Consider the following 17,281-nt stretch of genomic DNA (forward strand, 5'->3'; position numbering starts at 1 on the left):
ATTTTCATCCATGTCATTTCTATATAATCACAAGCAACATATTATAGACAAATCCCAGCACCAAACCCTGCTGAACACCAGGATCTCAAGGCAGTATAACACCAATCCTCATTCGTCACCTTGGTCACCTCCTCAACAAACTCAATCAAATTAGTAAGACATGGCCTTCTCCCTCCCCCCCAACAAAGCCATGTTGAGTATCCTTAATTAAGCCATGTGTTTCCAAATGTGTGTTAATTCTATTCCAAAGAATCCTCTCCAGAACATTGACACAAAGCTCACTGGCCTATGATTTTCTGGATCATCCCAATGTGCCTTCATGAACAAAGGTACACAGTACCTTTATTGTCAAAGTACATATACCATATACAACCTGGAAATTAATCCCCTTACAAGCAGGCACAAAGAAACCCAATAGAACCCATTAAAACATGAAGACTGTCAAAGACCCAATGTGCTGAAAAAAAAACAAATCATGCAATCAATAAAAATAAGCAACTAGCATTCAGAACTGAAGTTCATGAGAGTGAGTCCACAGCTATGAAGCCAGTCATCACTTCAGCCAGTCCAGAAGCCCATTAGTTGAAGGTCACAGTCTCAGTTCAGCACAGAGATGCGTAAACCTAACGGAGCAGTGAGCTGAACTGGCCCATCACTTAACACCCTTACTTTTTCAATCTGGTCTGGTGCTTAAATTGTCTAAACCTTGGGTTGTTCCTCGCTCTTGGCGGCCCTACCAGGCCCTACCGCTTTGATATGCTCTCAGACCCAGGTCCATATTGGACCTTTCCAATTTGGCCTGGCACTTATATTGATCAAATCTCAGGTCTATCCTCACTCATGGACTGAGCCTGGGCCCCACCACCTTGATTCTGCATACACAGCACGCCACAACTGTCCTATACCTTTGACACTTCAGTTTATACCACAAAAATACCAGGTGGTACAAGCAGTTTAAAAGCTCAACTCCAAAATGGAAGTTGCAGGCTACTGATTGCCATTGTCATTTACCAGAACAAGTGTGATTAATAAAGTAGTTGGTAGCTTTGTTAGTTTTGTTTGCTACCAGCAAGTAGTCACGGTGCTTCACCAGCACCATCTAAAATTGAAAGAACATTGGCTACACGCCAAATCTCCAGCAGCAAGTGTTAAAGCTCCAAGAATCTCCTCTTCACCTCTTTCTACAATTTGGGATACATCCCATCCTGCTCTGGTGAATTATCCATGTTGATGATCTTCAAAGAATCAAGTACCATCTCTTTCCTAATACACCTTTCACGTTAGCATGCCCCACACTGTTGCCTCTATCCTCCAAGTCTTTTTCCGGTGAATCCTGACTCCATTATTTACTTATTGAGATACAGCATGGAATAGGCCCTTCCAGCTGAGCCATCCAACAATTCTCAATTTAATCCTCGCCTAATCATGGGACAATTTACAATGACCAATTAACCTACCAACCGGTACATCTTTGGACTGTGGGAGGAAACCGGAGCACCCAGAGGAAGCCCACGCAGTCATGGGGAGAACATACAAACTCCTTACAGGCAGCAGTGGGAATTGAGCCTGAATCACTGCATTGTGCTAACCACTACACTATTGTGCTGCCCCAAATTTAGTACATTGGCTGCAACCCCTGACTCCCTGTATAAATGTCCTCCTTTATCCTTAAGTGATCTTGTCCTCTCCCTACTTAACCTTTTAATGGAAGAATGAAATGCCTAAAAAATTCATTTTAATCTTGTCTGCAAAAGACATTTCATGACCCCTTGCTAATTCCTTGCTTGAGCCTTTTCCAGTTACCTCTGTAAACCTGAAAGGCTACCTCTGATTTTAACTTCCTAAACCTTTCTGTTTTCCATGCTGAAAACCTGCACCAGGTTACAATCCCTTTTGTATTTATTTTTCCCCAGCAATCCACGTGTTTCTCGTGTTTTGACTGTTACTAGGTTTAGTACCATTCTTGCCTGAGACAAAGGATCTGGTTTTCAGCCTCACTCCAGAAGACTGCACACAAAACTAAAGCCAATATTCCAAGGTGTCACAGTTGTAATCTTTAGGATTAGACAATGAATTGAGGCTTTATCACCCATCATTGATGAACATCAACCACCACACATCAAAGTTGCTGGTGAACGCAGCAGGTCAGGCAGCATCTCTAGGAAGAGGTACAGTCGACATTTCGGGCCAAGACCTTTCGTCAGGACAATCGATTAAAAGCGTGCAAAAAACCAGAAATACTGTAATTAAAAAAAGTGAGATATGGTTCAATGTCCATTTAGGAATTGGATGGCAGAGGGGAAGAAGCTGTTCCTGAATCGCTGAGTGTGTGACTTCAGGTAGGTATCTCCTACCTGCTGGTAACAGTGAGAAAGGGGTGCCCTGGGTGCCCAAGATGGAGCCGACCAAATTTACAACCCTCTGCAGCTTCTTTCGGTCCTGTGCAGTAGCCCCACCACCACCATACCAGACAGAGATGCAGCCTGTCAGAATGCTCTCCACGGTACCCCGCCATAACATAAAAAGTTGGTCAGAATCTCCTGAAATCATAAACACAAGGCGTCTGTAGGCGCTTTTACCGCCAACTGTTCATAAACTGAACGTTCTGAATTTTAGCAGCATTCCACAAGTAGAGAGATCGGTCAATAGCAGCCGCTCATTGGATGAAATATGGCCAATGAGCGGCTGACCTTTTCCCGCGGCGTTCAAGCGCCAGCTTCCATACTTCGGCGGGCGAGCATCATTGCGCCCAGAACAGCATCACCGGAAGTCCCGCCTTTATGACGCTGATTCGAGACTCGACCATTTCAAAGCTTGGTCCGACCTTATCCTTGGCTTTTTCGGATGTCAATTATGTAACGTCAGTGACGTCCGGTGTCCGGGGCAAGTTTACCTGGTTGTAGTGGAGAAGGAAGAGCGAAGTGTAGTAGCCGGTGGTTGTTGCTCATGACGTCTTCACCCCTAATAACGGACGCTGTGGTGTTGAATTTAACATTTGGTAAGTGTCAGTTATTTCACCGGCTCATGTCTGAGAGTCGGGTCCATGTGTGTATACGTTCAGGCTGTAGCCGGCCTAAACTTGCGGCAGGAGCCAGTCTCTGGGGATCTTACTCTATCGTCACCATGAGCTGCAGATACTCTGCAGATGTTGGGGTCAAAGCAACACGCACAACACGCTGGAGGAACTCAGCAGGTCGGACAGCATCCGTAGAAATGAATAGTCAACGTTTCGGGCGGAGACCCTTCGTCAGGACTGAAGAGGGAAGGGGCAGGGGCCCTATAAAGAAGGTGGGGGGGAGGGTGGGAAGGAGAAGGCAGGTAGATGCAGATCTTTCTCCAGTAAGGGGAAAGATCAAGGGGTGGGGGAGGGGAAGCAGGAAGGGATAGGCAGGAAAGGTGAAGAAGGAATAGGGGAATGCATAATGAAGGAGGCGGAACCATGAGGGAGGTGATAGGCAGCTGGAGGAGGGGGCGGAGTGAAACTGGGATGGGGGTGGGAATTACAGGAAATTGGAGAATTCAATGTTCATGCCAAGGGTCTGGAAACTACCCAGACAGTATATGTGCGTGTCACCATGAGCTCACTACTGAGAGTTTTGCGGTAAACTGTGGACGGATATCCATGAGGTATCGGTGTTTTTGGAAAGACATCCATTGAGTTTGATTGCAAAATACATCTTCAAATTTATGACACAGAGCAATGCAGCACAGTATAACCAATTTCTGCTGAACCTGGCACGTATCTCTCCAAGCCCTATCCTCCATGTAGTTATCCAATTGTACTTAAGTGAGTATTAGTTCCTCTGGCAGCTCATTCCATATACTCACCACTCTGCGTTTTAAAAAAAAAAAATCACTCTCAGGTCTTTCCCTGTCACCCATCTGGAGTTATGAGCTCCCTTACCCTGGGGAAAAAGACTGTTACCATTCTCCAGGAAGAGGTGCAGTCGACGTTTCAGGCCGAGACCCTTCGTCAGGACTAACTGAAGGAAGAGTGAGTAAGAGATTTGAAAGTGGGAGGGGGAGATCCAAAATGATAGGAGAAGACAGGAGGAGGAGGGGGAGGGACAGGAGAGCAGATGCGGCAGAGACGGAGGAATTGCGAGAAGGGGATGGCATTTTTGCAAGAGACAGGGTGAGAAGAGGAATAGTCCAGATAGCTGTGAGAGTCAGAGCATCTGCTCTCAGGATGAGGCTTTTAATTCTAGGATGAGGGAGATGTCCTCCTTTTTTAAAGAAAGGGGCTTCCCTTCCTCCACTATCAACTCTGCTCTTAAACGCATCTCCCCCATTTCACGTACGTCTGCTCTCACTCCATCCTCCCGCCACCCCACTAGGAATAGGGTTCCCCTGGTCCTCACCTACCACCCCACCAGCCTCCGGGTCCAACATATTCTCTGTAACTTCTGCCACCTCCAACGGGATCCCACCACTAAGCACATCTTTCCCTCCCCCCCCCCCTGCTTTCCGCAGGGATTGCTCCCTACGCGCCTCCCTTGTCCATTCGTCCCCCCCATCCCTCCCCACTGATCTCCCTCCTGGCACTTCTCCGTTTAAGCGGAACAAGTGCTACACATGCCCTTACACTTCCTCCCTTACCACCATTCAGGGCCCCAAACAGTCCTTCCAGGTGAGGCGACACTTCACCTGTGAGTCGGCTGGGGTGATATACTGCATCCGGTGCTCCCGATGTGGCCTTTTATATATTGGCGAGACCCGACACAGACTGGGAGACCGCTTTGCTGAACATCTACGCTCTGTCCACCAGAGAAAGCAGGATCTCCCAGTGGCCACACATTTTAATTCCACATCCCATTCCCATTCTGACATGTCTATCCACGGCCTCCTCTACTGTAAAGATGAAGCCACACTCAGGTTGGAGGAACAACACCTTACATTCCGTCTGGATAGCCTCCAACCTGATGGCATGAACATCGACTTCTCTAACTTCCGCTAATGCCCCACCTTCCCCTCGTACCCCATCTGTTACTTATTTTTATACACACATTCTTTCTCTCACTCTCCTTTTTCTCCCTCTGTCCCTCTGAATATACCCCCTGCCCATCCTCTGGGTTCTCTTCCCCCCCCCCCCCCCGTCTTTCTTCCCGGACCTCCTGTCCCATGATCCTCTCGTATCCCTTTTGCCAATCACCTGTCCAGCTCTTGGCTCCATCCCTCCCCCTCCTGTCTTCTCCTATCATTTTGGATCACCCCCTCCCCCTCCCACTTACAAATCTCTTACTCACTCTTCCTTCAGTTAGCCCTGACGAAGGGTCTCGGCCTGAAACGTTGACCGCACCTCTTCCTAGAGATGCTGCCTGGCCTGCTGCGTTCACTAGCAACTTTGATGTGTGTTGCTTGAATTTCCAGCATCTGCAGAATTCCTGTTGTTTGTTAACATTTTCCTGTGTCTTTCATAGTTTTATGAACCTCGAAAAAAGTCACCTCTCATTTTCCTGTGCTCCACATAATAAAGATCTATCTTAGCAATAACTCAGGCCTAATTCTGGCAATATCATTGTAAATCTTTGCACTCTTTCCAGTTTAACTACATCTTATAGTGGTAGTTATAGACCATGCATGTACAAACTCATTTGAAGTATAGAGCAACGCAAGTTTATACAAATCAAGGCAGAAGGTTATTAAAAGTTACAAGGGGATATTGATCAACTGAGTAACTGGACCTATGAACAGAAAATGGAGTTTAAGTTTAGGTAGTTCAAGGTGTTGTATTTTGGAAAGTCAAATTCAGGTAGAACTTGCATAGTGAAGGACAGGACTTTGGTCAGTGTTGTAGAATAAGGACCTTGGAGTACAAGTACATGGTTCGCTGTAAGTGGAGTCACAGGTAGACAGTGACTGGTGTCTTAAGTTTTACAGGATGCTGATGAGGCTACATTTAGAGTATTGTGCGCTGCTATAGGAAAGATATTATTAAACTGAAATGAATGCAGAAAAAATACAAGGATGTTGTTAGTACTTGAGTGGGTCCATTACAGTGAGATTTTGGATAAGCCAGGATTTTATTTTTCGGAGTGTAGGAACCTGATATTGTGTATCTCAGTAAAAGATGTATGAAATCATTGGATGAATTCCCTCAGTCCTTTTCTCAAGGGTATGAACAAGTAGAAGGAATAGGTTTACAGAGAGAGGGGAGTTGTTTTAAGAATAATTTGAAGGGCAGCTTTTTTTAGCCACCCTATGTATAGTTAACTACCAGTGGACATGATTGAAGCAAGTACAATGATAACTTTTAAAAAACATTTGAACAAGTACATGGATTGGAAAGGTTGAGAAGTTGTGGCCCAAATGGGAATGGCTTGGATGGAGCATCTTGGTTTACATTGACCAGTTGTATTGAAGGGTCTACTTCCATGCTCTATAAATCAACTGTATGACTCTGATAGAAGGATCCATCAACTTGGGGTGAAAGTACCAAGTAGCAGCAATTTCTAGTCTCAAGTATTTTTTTTATTTCAGATGTCATTTGTCATCAGCAGAAAGTTTCAGTGCTTTGGTATAACAAAATTAATATTGTGATCAGATAGGGATTCTATGACAACACAAGAAGCCAGGGAAGAGATTCTGTCTGTTGTAGAGGTATTTGTATCATGAGCAGAAGAAAGGAAATTATAGGCCAGTTAGTCTGCCCTCAGTGTAACGTTGCAGTCAATTGTTAGGATGTGGTTTCAGGATAATCGGGCACATGATAAAATAGGAATAACTCAGAAAATGTGTAGCTTGGGTGGTTGATGGTTGCTTGAGTTGAATTTCCATAATGGTGACCAGGCAGCTGATTGATAAGTATATGAAGGCCAAGCATTCGGAGGACACATCACAAGTGAATAGCGCTCCTTTTATGGTGACAAAGCATTTGCAATAGATTGCCAAGATTGGAGAACAGCTCCTCCAAACATGATAAAGTAGGCCAAAGTCAACATGGTTTCCTTAAGGTATAATCTTACAGAACAAATCTGGAATTATTTGAAGAAGTAAGAAGCAGGATAAACCAAGGAGAATTGGTTGATGTTGGATTTTTGGCTTTTGACAAGGTGCCATACATGAGGCTGCTTAACAAGAAAAGATCCCATAGAATTACAGGAAAGATAGATAAAGTGGTCATAAACAAGTGAAAATCTGTAGATGCTGGAAATCCAAGCAGCCACAAAAAGCTGGAAGAATTCAGCAGGCCAGGCAGCGCCTATGGAAAAGAGTACAGTCAACCTTTCAGGCTGGGACCTTTCAGCAGGACTGAAGTGGTAGCTGATTGGTAGGAGACAAGAGAGCCTTTTCTGGTTGGCTGCCAGTGACTAGTGGTGTTCCATAAGAATCTGTATTGGGATTGCTTCTTTTTATGTTATATTCAGAGATTTGGATGAAGGAATTGATGGCTTTGTGACCAAGCTTGCAGACAAAATGAAGATAGGTAGAGGGGCAGGTAGTTTTGAGGAAGCAGAGAGGCTACAGAAGGACTTGGACAGATTAGGAGAATGGGCAAAGAAGTGGCACATGGAATACAATGTCAGGAAGTGTATGTTCATGTACGTTATAGAAGAAATAAAATCTCTTATTTTCAAAATGGAGAGAAAATTTTAAAAAATCTGAGGTGCAAAGGGAATATGGAATCCTTGTGCAGGATTCCCGGAGGGTTAATTTGCAGCTTGAGTTGGTGGTGAGGAAGGGAAATGCAATGTTATTCATTTTGAGACTAGAATATAAAAGTTTTACAAAGCACTGGTGTATCGAGAGCAGTTTTGGGCCCCTTATCGAAGAAAGGATATGCCTACATTGGAGAGGGTTCAAAGGAGGTTCACAAAAATGATTCTGAGATTGAAAGGGTTGTCCTATGAGGAGCATTTGATGGCTTTGGGCCTGTACTCACTGAAGTTCAGAAGAATGAGGGGATATCTCATTGAATCCTATTGAATGTTGAAAGGCCCTAATAGAGTGGCTGTGTAGAGGAGGTGGCCGAATCTAAGACTAGAGGACACAGCCTCAGAATAGAGGCAGAGTCATGTCATTTAGAGCAAAGATGAGGAGAAATTTCTTTGGCCAGAGAGTGCTGAATCTGGTGAACTTGTCATAGGAGGCTGTGGGGGGCAATGTCATTGGGTATATTTAAGGCAGAGGTTGATAGATTCTTCATTAGTCAGGGCATGAAGGGATACAGGGAGATTGGAGTTGATAGGGAAAATGGATCAGCCATGATGAAATCCTCTCTTGCATCAAGTCAAGTCAAATTCATTGTCATTTATCTATATAATGTAATTAGAAACGAGACGTTTCTCTGAATCAGGGTGTAAAGCACAGTAGTATGCATAACACATGACTTATGAAGGTAAGGATAACATCTACAAGTGAATCACACATAAATAACAAACTAAAGTGCATTAATTTTAAATAATGGATGGTACGGAATTGATTAACCAGTGACACTTTGAGTACGGGAGTTCCCTGGGGGAAGAAACTGTTTCTCATCCTGACCGTTCTTGTTTTTATTCATTGTAGTCTCCTGCCTGAAGGTAGGAAGTCGAAGGGGAAGCTGGATGGATGGGTACGATCTTTAATAATACCAAGGGCCCTGCGTATGCATGCAGCACTCCTGATAAATGTTACCGATGGATAGTAGGGAGACCCCTATGATCATCTCAGCTGTTCTCACAGACCTTTGTAGGGACTTAAAATATAGAACATAGAATAGTACAGCACAGTACAGGCCTTTCAGTCCGCAATATTGTGCTGACCCTTAAACCCTGCCTCCCATATAACCCCCCACCTTAAATTCCTCTATACACCTGTGCAGTAGTCTCTTAAATTTCACTAGTATATCTGCCTCCACCAGTGACTCAGGCAGTGCATTCCATGCACCAACCACTCTCTGAGTAAAAAACCTTTCTCTAGTATCCCCCTTGAACTTCCCACCCTTTACCTTAAAGCCATATCCTCTTGTATTCAGCAGTGGTGCCCTGGGGAAGAGGTGCAGGCTGTCCACTCTATCTATTCCTTTTAATATCTTGTATAACTCTATCATGTCTCCTCTCATCCTCTCTCTCCAGAGAGTAAAGCCCTAGCTCTCTTAATCTCTGATCATAATGCATACTCTCTAAACCAGGCAGCATCCTGGTAAATGTCTGTACCCTTTCCAGTGCTTCCACATCCTTCCTATAGTGAGGCGACCAGAACTGGACACAGTACTCCAAGTGTGGCCTAACCAGAGTTTTATAGAGCTGCATCATTACCCCGTGACTCTTAAAGTCTATCCCTCAGCTGAGAAACATAGAAAATAGGTGCAGGAGTAGGCCATTCGGCCCTTCGAGCCTGCACCGCCATTTATTATGATCATGGCTGATCATCCAACTCCGAACCCTGCACCAGCCTTCCCTCCATACCCCCTGATCCTTGTAGCCACAAGGGCCATATCTAACTCCCTCTTAAATATAGCCAATGAACTGGCCTCAACTGTTTCCTGTGGCAGAGAATTCCACAGATTCACCACTCTCTGTGTGAAGAAATTTTTCCTAATCTCAGTCCTAAAAGGCTTCCCCTTTATCCTCAAACTGTGACCCCTCGTTCTGGACTTCCCCAACATCGGGAACAATCTTCCTGCATCTAGCCTGTCCAATCCCTTTAGGATTTTATATGTTTCAATCAGATCCCCCCTCAATCTTCTAAATTCCAACGAGTACAAGCCTAGTTCATCCAGTCTTTCTTCATATGAAAGTCCTGCCATCCCAGGAATCAATCTGGTGAACCTTCTTTGTACTCCCTCTATGGCAAGGATGTCTTTCCTCAGATTAGGGGACCAAAACTGCACACAATACTCCAAGTGTGGTCTCACCAAGGCCCTGGACAACTGCAGTAGTACCTCCCTGCTCCTGTACTCGAACCCTCTTGCTATAAATGCCAGCATACCATTCGCCTTTTTCACCGCCTGCTGTACCTGCATGCCCACTTTCAATGACTGGTGTATAATGACACCCAGGTCTCGTTGCACCTCCCCTTTTCCTAATCGGCCACCATTCAGATAATAATCTGCTTTCCTGTTTTTGCCACCAAAGTGGATAACTTCACATTTATCCACATTAAATTGCATCTGCCATGAATTTGCCCACTCACCCAACCTATCCAAGTCACCCTGCATCCTCTTAGCATCCTCCTCACAGCTAACACTGCCGCCCAGCTTCGTGTCATCCGCAAACTTGGAGATGCTGCATTTAATTCCCTCATCCAAGTCATTAATATATATTGTAAGCAACTGGGGTCCCAGCACTGAGCCTTGCGGTACCCCACTAGTCACTGCCTGCCATTCTGAAAAGGTCCCCTTATGAAAGCAAACACTGCATAAGCTTTCTTAACTACCCTATCTACCTGTGAGGCAACTTTCAGGGATCTGTGGACATGTACCCCCAGATCCCTCTGCTCCTTTCACACTTCCAAGTATCCTGCCATTTACTTTGTACTCTACCTTGGAGTTTGTCCTTCCAAAGTGTACCACCTCACACTTCTCTGGGTTGAACTCCATCTGCCACTTATCAGCCCACTTCTGCATCTTATCAATGTCTCTCTGCAATCTTTGACAATCCTCTACACTATCCACAACACCACCAACCTTTGTGTCGTCTGCAAACTTGCCAACCCACCCTTCTACCCCCACATCCAGGTTGTTAATAAAAATCACAAAAAGTAGAGATCCCAGAACCGATCCTTATGGGACACCACTAGTCACAAACCTCCAATCCGAATGTACTCCCACCATCAAGACCCTCTGCTTTCTGCAGGCAAGCCAATTCTGGGCTCACTGGTCTATAATTACCCGGACTATCCCTTCTACCTTTTTTGAACAAAGGGACAACATTTGCCTCCCTCCAATCCATTCCCGTGAACAATGAGGACATAAAGATCCTCGCTAGAGGCTCAGCAGTCTCTTCCCTCGCTTCGTGGAGCAGCCTGGGGAATATTCCAGGACCTACAATACGCTGGATGAACTCAGCAGGTCGGGCAGCATCAGTGGAAACGATGAGTCAACGTTCCGGGCCAGAACCCTTAGTCAGGACTGAAGAATGAAGGAGGTGGAAGGATTTGAAGAATGCTTGTAGGTCCAGTTGAAAGACCAGTAATTTGAAAGACAAAGGGGTGGGGGAGGGGAAGCAGGGAGGTGATGGGCAGGAAAACAATGGGTAGTAGAAGGAGGCGATACCATGAGGGAGGTGATACGCAACTGGGGGAGGGGCAGAGTGAAATAGGGATAGAGGAAGGGAGGGGGAGGGAATTACCGGAAGTTGGAGAATTCTATGTTTATAACATGGGGCTGGAGACTACCTAGACGGTATATGAGGTGTTGCTTCTCCAATCTGAGTTTAGCCTCATTATGGCAGTAGAGGAGGCCATGTATGGACATATCTGAGTGGAAATGGGAAGCAGAGTTGAGGTGGGTGGCTACCGGGAGATTCTGTCTGTTGTGGCAGTTGGAGCGGAGGTGCTCGATGAAGCGGTCCCCCAATCTGCGTCGGGTTTCACCGATGTAGAGGAGGCCGCACCAGGAGCAGCGGATGCAATAGATGACCCCAACAGACTCACAAGTGAAGTGTTGCCTCACCTGGAAGGACTGTTTGGGGCTCTGAATGGTGGCAAGAGAGGAGGTGTAGGGACAGGTGTAGAACTTGCACTTACAGGGATAAGTGCCGGGTGGGAGATCCGTGGGGATGGACATGCGGATAAGGAAGTCGTGGAGGGACCGATCCCTGCGGAAAGCGGAGCGGGGTGGAGAGGGAAAGATGTGCTTAGTGGTGGGGTCCTGTTGAAGGTGGCGGAAATGGCGGAGGATAATGTGCGGCATCCGGAGGCTGGTGGGGTGGTAGGTAAGGACAAGGGGAACTCTGTCCCTGTTGTGGTTGCGGGAGGATGGGGTGAGGGCCGAAGTGCGGGAAATGGAGGAGATGACGGTAGAAGGGAAACCACAATCCTTAAAGAAAGAGGACATTTGAGATGTCCTGGAACGGAAAACCTCATCCTCGAAGCAGATACGGCGGAGACGGAGGAACTGGGAATAGGGAGTGGTATTTTTACATGTGGCGGGGTGGGAAGAGGTATAGTCGAGGTAGTTATGAGAGTCAGTGGGATTGTAGAAGATGTCAGTGGACAGTCTGTCTCCAGAGATGGAGACCAAGACATCGAGAAAGGGGAGAGAAGTGTCCGAGATAGACCAAATGAATTTGAGGGCTGGGTGGAAGTTTGAAGTAAAGTCGATGCAGGAAGCAGCACCAATGTAATCATCAATGTACCGAAGGAAAAGTTGGGGAGCAGTACCAGAATAGGTTTGGAGCACAGACTGTTCAACATAACCAATGAAGAGGCAGGCGTAGCTAGGTCCCATGTGAGTTACCATAGCTACGCTCTTAGTCTGAAGAAAGTGGGAAGAGCCAAAAGAGAAGTTATTAAGTGTGAGAACCAGTTCTGCCAACCGGAGGAGGGTAGTGGTGGTGGGGAACTGGTGAGGTCTATTATCCAGGAAGTAGCGGAGGGCTTTGAGGCCTTCTTGATGGGGAATGGAGGTGTCCTGACGAAGGGTTCCGGCCTGAAACGTTGACTCATCGTTTCCACTGATGCTGCCCGACCTGCTGAGTTCATCCAGCGTACTGTAAATGTTGCTTTGATCACAGCATCTGCAGATTATTTTGTGTTTACTAGGGGATATTCCGTCAGGCCCCGGGGACTTATCCGTCCTAATGTATTTTAACAACTCTCCCTTAATATCAACATGCTCCGGAATATCAACCTCACTCATATTGTCCTCACCATCATCAAGTTCCCTCTCATTGGTGAATAGCGAAGAGAAGTATTCATTGAGGACCTTGCTCGCTTCCACAGCCTCCAGGCACATCTTCCCATCTTTATCTCTAGTCGGTCCTACCTTCACTCCTGTCATCCTTTTGTTCTTCAAATAATTGAAGAGCGCCTTGGGGTTTTCCTTTACCCTACTCACCAAGGCCTTCTCATGCCTCCTTCTTGCTCTTCTCAGCCCCTTCTTAAGCTTCTTTCTTGCTACCCTATATTCCTCAATAGACCAATCTGATCAATATCAATCAGACCAGTATCCTGGCAGGGAGATTAGCGAGGGCTACTGAGGTGACTTTAAACTAGAATGGTTGTGGGGTGGGAATCAAATTAAAGAGGCTAGGCGAGAGGAGGTTAGTTCACAACAGGGGGATGGGAACCAGTGTAGAGAGATAGAGGGGTGTAAAATGAGGGTAGAAGCAAAAAGTAGTAAGGAGAAAAGTAAAAGTGGCAGGCCGACAAATCCAGGGCAAGCATCAAAAAGGGCCACTTTTCAACATAATTGTATAAGGGCTAAGAGAGTTGTAAAAGCGTGCCTGAAGGCTTTGTGTGTCAATGCAAGGAGCATTCGTAACAAGGTGAATGAATTAAAAGTGCAGATTGTTAATGATGAATATGATATAGTTGGGGTCACAGAGACATGGCTCCAGGATGACCAAGGATGGGAGCTCAACATTCAGGGATATTCAACATTCAGGAGGGATAGACATGAAAGAAAAGGATGTGGGGTGGCGTTGCTGGTTAGAGAGGAGATTAACGCAATAGAAAGGAAGGACATAAGCCGGGAGGATGTGGAATCGATATGGGTAGAGCTGCATAACACTAAGGGGCAGAAAACACTGGTGGGAGTGGTGTACAGGCCACCTAACAGTAGTAGTGAGGTTGGGGATAGTATTAAACAGGAAATTAGAAATGTGTGCAATGAAGGAATAGCAGTTATAATGGGTGACTTCAATCTACATGTAGATTGGGTGAACCAAATTGGTAAGGGTTCTGAGGAAGAGGATTTCTTGGAATGTATGCGGGATGGTTTTTTGAACCAACATGTCGAGGAACCAACTAGAGAGCAGGCTATTCTAGACTGGGTATTGAGCAATGAGGAAGGGTTAATTAGCAATCTTGTCATGAGAGGCCCCTTGGGTAAGAGTGACCATAATATGGTGGAATTCTTCATTAAGATGGAGAGTGACATAGTTAATTCAGAAACAAAGGTTCTGAACTTAAAGAAGAGTAACTTTGAAGGTATGAGACGTGAATTAGCTAAGATAGACTGGTAAATGACACTTAAAGGGTTGACGGTGGATATGCAATGGCAAACATTTAAAGATCGCATGGATGAACTACAACAATTGTTCATCCCAGTTTGGCAAAAGGATAAATCAAGGAAGGTAGTGCACCCGTGGCTGACAAGGGAAATTAGGGATAGTATCAATTCCAAAGAAGAAGCATGCAAATTAGCCAGAAAAAGTAGCTTACCTGAGGACTGGGAGAAATTCAGAGTTCAGCAGAGGAGGACAAAGGGAAAAAAGATTATGAGAGAAAACTGGCAGGGAACCTAAAAACTGACTGTAAAAGCTTTTATAAATATGTGAAAAGAAAAAGATTGGTTAAGACAAATGTAGGTCCCCTACAGACCGAAACAGGTGAATTGATTATGGGGAGCAAGGACATGGCAGACCAATTGAATAATTACTTTGGTTCTCTCTTCACTAAGGAGGGCATAAATAATCTTCCGGAAGTAGTAGGGGACAGAGGGTCCAGTGGGATGGAGGAACTGAGGGAAATACATGTTAGTAGTGAAGTGGTGTTAGGTAAACTGAAGGGATTAAAGGGATCAATCCCCAGGGCCAGATGGTTTGCACCCCAGAGTGCTTAAGGAAGTAGCCCAAGAAATAGTGGATGCACTAGTGATAATTTTTCAAAACTCTTTAGATTCTGGACTAGTTCCTGAGGATTGGAGGGTGGCTAATGTAACCCTGCTTCTTAAAAAAGGAGGGAGAGAGAAACCAGGGAATTATAGACCGGTTAGGCTAACATCGGTGGTGGGGAAACTGCTAGAGTCAGTTATCAAAGATGTGATAACAGCACACTTGGAAAGCGGTGAAATCATCGGACAAAGTCAGCATGGATTTGTGAAAAGAAAATCATGTCTGACAAATCTCTTAGAATTTTTTGAGGCTGTAACTAGTAGAGTGGATAGGGGAGAACCAGTGGATGTGGTATATTTGGATTTTCAAAAGGCTTTTGACAAGGTCCCATACAGGAGACTAGTGTGCAAACTTAAAGCACATGGTATTGGGGGTAAGGTATTGATGTGGATAGAGAATTGGTTGGCAGACAGGAAGCAAAGAGTGGGAATAAACGGGACCTTTTCAGAATAGCAGGCAGTGACTAGTGGGGTACCGCAAGGCTCAGTGCTGGGACCCCAGTTGTTTACAATATATATTAATGACTTGGATGAGGGAATTAAATGCAGCATCTCCAAGTTTGCGGATGACACGAAGCTGGGTGGCAGTGTTAGCTGTGAGGAGGATGCTAAGAGGATGCAGGGTGACTTGGATAGGTTAGGTGAGTGGGCAAATTCATGGCAGATGCAATTTAATGTGGATAAATGTGAAGTTATCCACTTTGGTGGCAAAAACAGGAAAACAGATTATTATCTGAATGGTGACCGATTAGGAAAAGGGGAGGTGCAACGAGACCTGGGTGTCATTATACACCATTCATTGAAAGTGGGCATGCAGGTACAGCAGGCGGTGAAAAAGGCGAATGGTATGCTGGCATTTATAGCAAGAGGATTCGAGTACAGGAGCAGGGAGGTACTACTGCAGTTGTCCAGGGCCTTGGTGAGACCACACCTGGAGTATTGTGTGCAGTTTTGGTCCCCTAATCTGAGGAAAGACATCCTTGCCATAGAGGGAGTACAAAGAAGGTTCACCAGATTGATTTCTGGGATGGCAGGACTTTCATATGATTGAAACACTGGATCAACTAGGCTTATACTCGTTGGAATTTAGAAGGTTGAGGGGGATCTGATTGAAAAGTATAAAATCCTAAAGGGATTGGACAGGCTAGATGCAGTAAGATTGTTCTCGATGTTGGCGAAGTCCAGAACGAGGGGTCACAGTTTGAGGATAAAGGGGAAGCCTTTTAGGACCGAGATTAGGAAAAACTTCTTCACACAGCGAGTGGTGAATCTGTGGAATTCTCTGCCACAGGAAACAGTTGAGGCCAGTTCATTGGCTATATTTAAGAGGGAGTCAGATATGGCCCTTGTGGCTAAAGGGATCAGGGGGTATGGAGGGAAGGCTGGTACAGGGTTCTGAGTTGGATGATCAGCCATGATCATACTGAATGGCGGTGCAGTCTCGAAGGGCCGAATGGCCTACTCCTGCACCTATTTTCTATGTTTCTATGATCCTTGTTTCCTAAACCTCATGTATGCTGCCGCCTTCCACCTGACTAGATTTTCCACCTCACTTGTCACCCATGGTTCCTTCACCCTACCATTCTTTATCTTCCCACCGGGACAAATTTATCCCTAACATCCTGCAAGAGATCTCTAAACATCGACCACATGCCCATAGTACATTTCCCTGCAAAAACATCATCCCAATTCACACCCGCAAGTTCTAGCCTTATAGCCTCATAATTTGCCCTTCCCCAATCAAAAATTTTCCTGTCCTCTCTGATTCTGTCCTTTTCCATGATAATGGTAAAGGCCAGGGAGTGGTGGTTACTGTTCCCTGGATGTTCACCCACTGAGAGATCTGTGACCTGACCCGGTTCGTTACCTAATACCAGATCTGGTATGGCTTTCCCCCTAGTCGGCCTGTCAACATACTGTGACAGGAATCCGTCCTGGACACACTTAACAAACTCTGCCCTGTCTGAACCATTGGAACTGATCAGGTGCCAGTCAATATTAGGGAAGTTAAAGTCACCCATGATAACAACCCTGTTATTTTTGCACTTTTCCAAAATCTGCCTTTCAATCTGCTCCTCAGTATCTCTGCTGCTAGCAGGGGGCCTATAGAATACTCCCAATAGAGTAACTGCTCCCTTCCTGTTCCTGACTTCTACCGATACTGACTCAAAAGAGGATCCTGCTACGTTACCCACCCTTCCTGTAGCTGTAATAGTATCCCTGACCAGTAATGCCACCCCTCCTCCCCTCTCCCCCTCCAGCCCTTTTAAAGCACTGAAATCCAGGAATATTGAGAATCCTTTCCTGTCCAGGTGCCAGCCAAGTCTCTGTAATGGCCACCACATCATAATTACATGGTCGGGCAGCATCCGTGGAAAAGATCGGTCGACGTTTCGGGCCGGAACCCTTCGTCAGGACTGTAGGGGGAAGGGGCAGAGGCCCTATAAGGGAGGTGGGGGGGAGGGTGGGAAGGAGAAGGCTAGTAGGTTCCAGGTGAAAAACCAGTAAGAGGAAAGATAA

The 17,281-nt window shown here is 45.7% G+C and overlaps 1 protein-coding gene across 3 annotated transcripts in view; it reads left to right on the forward strand.

The window, feature by feature from the left end:
- Nucleotides 1-2,884: 2,884 nt before the first annotated feature.
- Nucleotides 2,885-17,281, forward strand: part of cep152 (centrosomal protein 152) — a 289,528-nt gene continuing 275,131 nt past the window's right edge. For all 3 annotated transcript variants that reach the window (XM_072278504.1, XM_072278506.1, XM_072278505.1), the window contains exon 1: nucleotides 2,885-2,998. The gene's annotated coding sequence lies outside the window, so the exon portion shown is untranslated. The remainder of the gene's footprint in view (nucleotides 2,999-17,281) is intronic.

The sequence above is a fragment of the Mobula birostris genome, chromosome 14 (genome assembly GCF_030028105.1).
Source record: "Mobula birostris isolate sMobBir1 chromosome 14, sMobBir1.hap1, whole genome shotgun sequence".
Lineage (NCBI taxonomy): Eukaryota > Metazoa > Chordata > Chondrichthyes > Myliobatiformes > Myliobatidae > Mobula > Mobula birostris.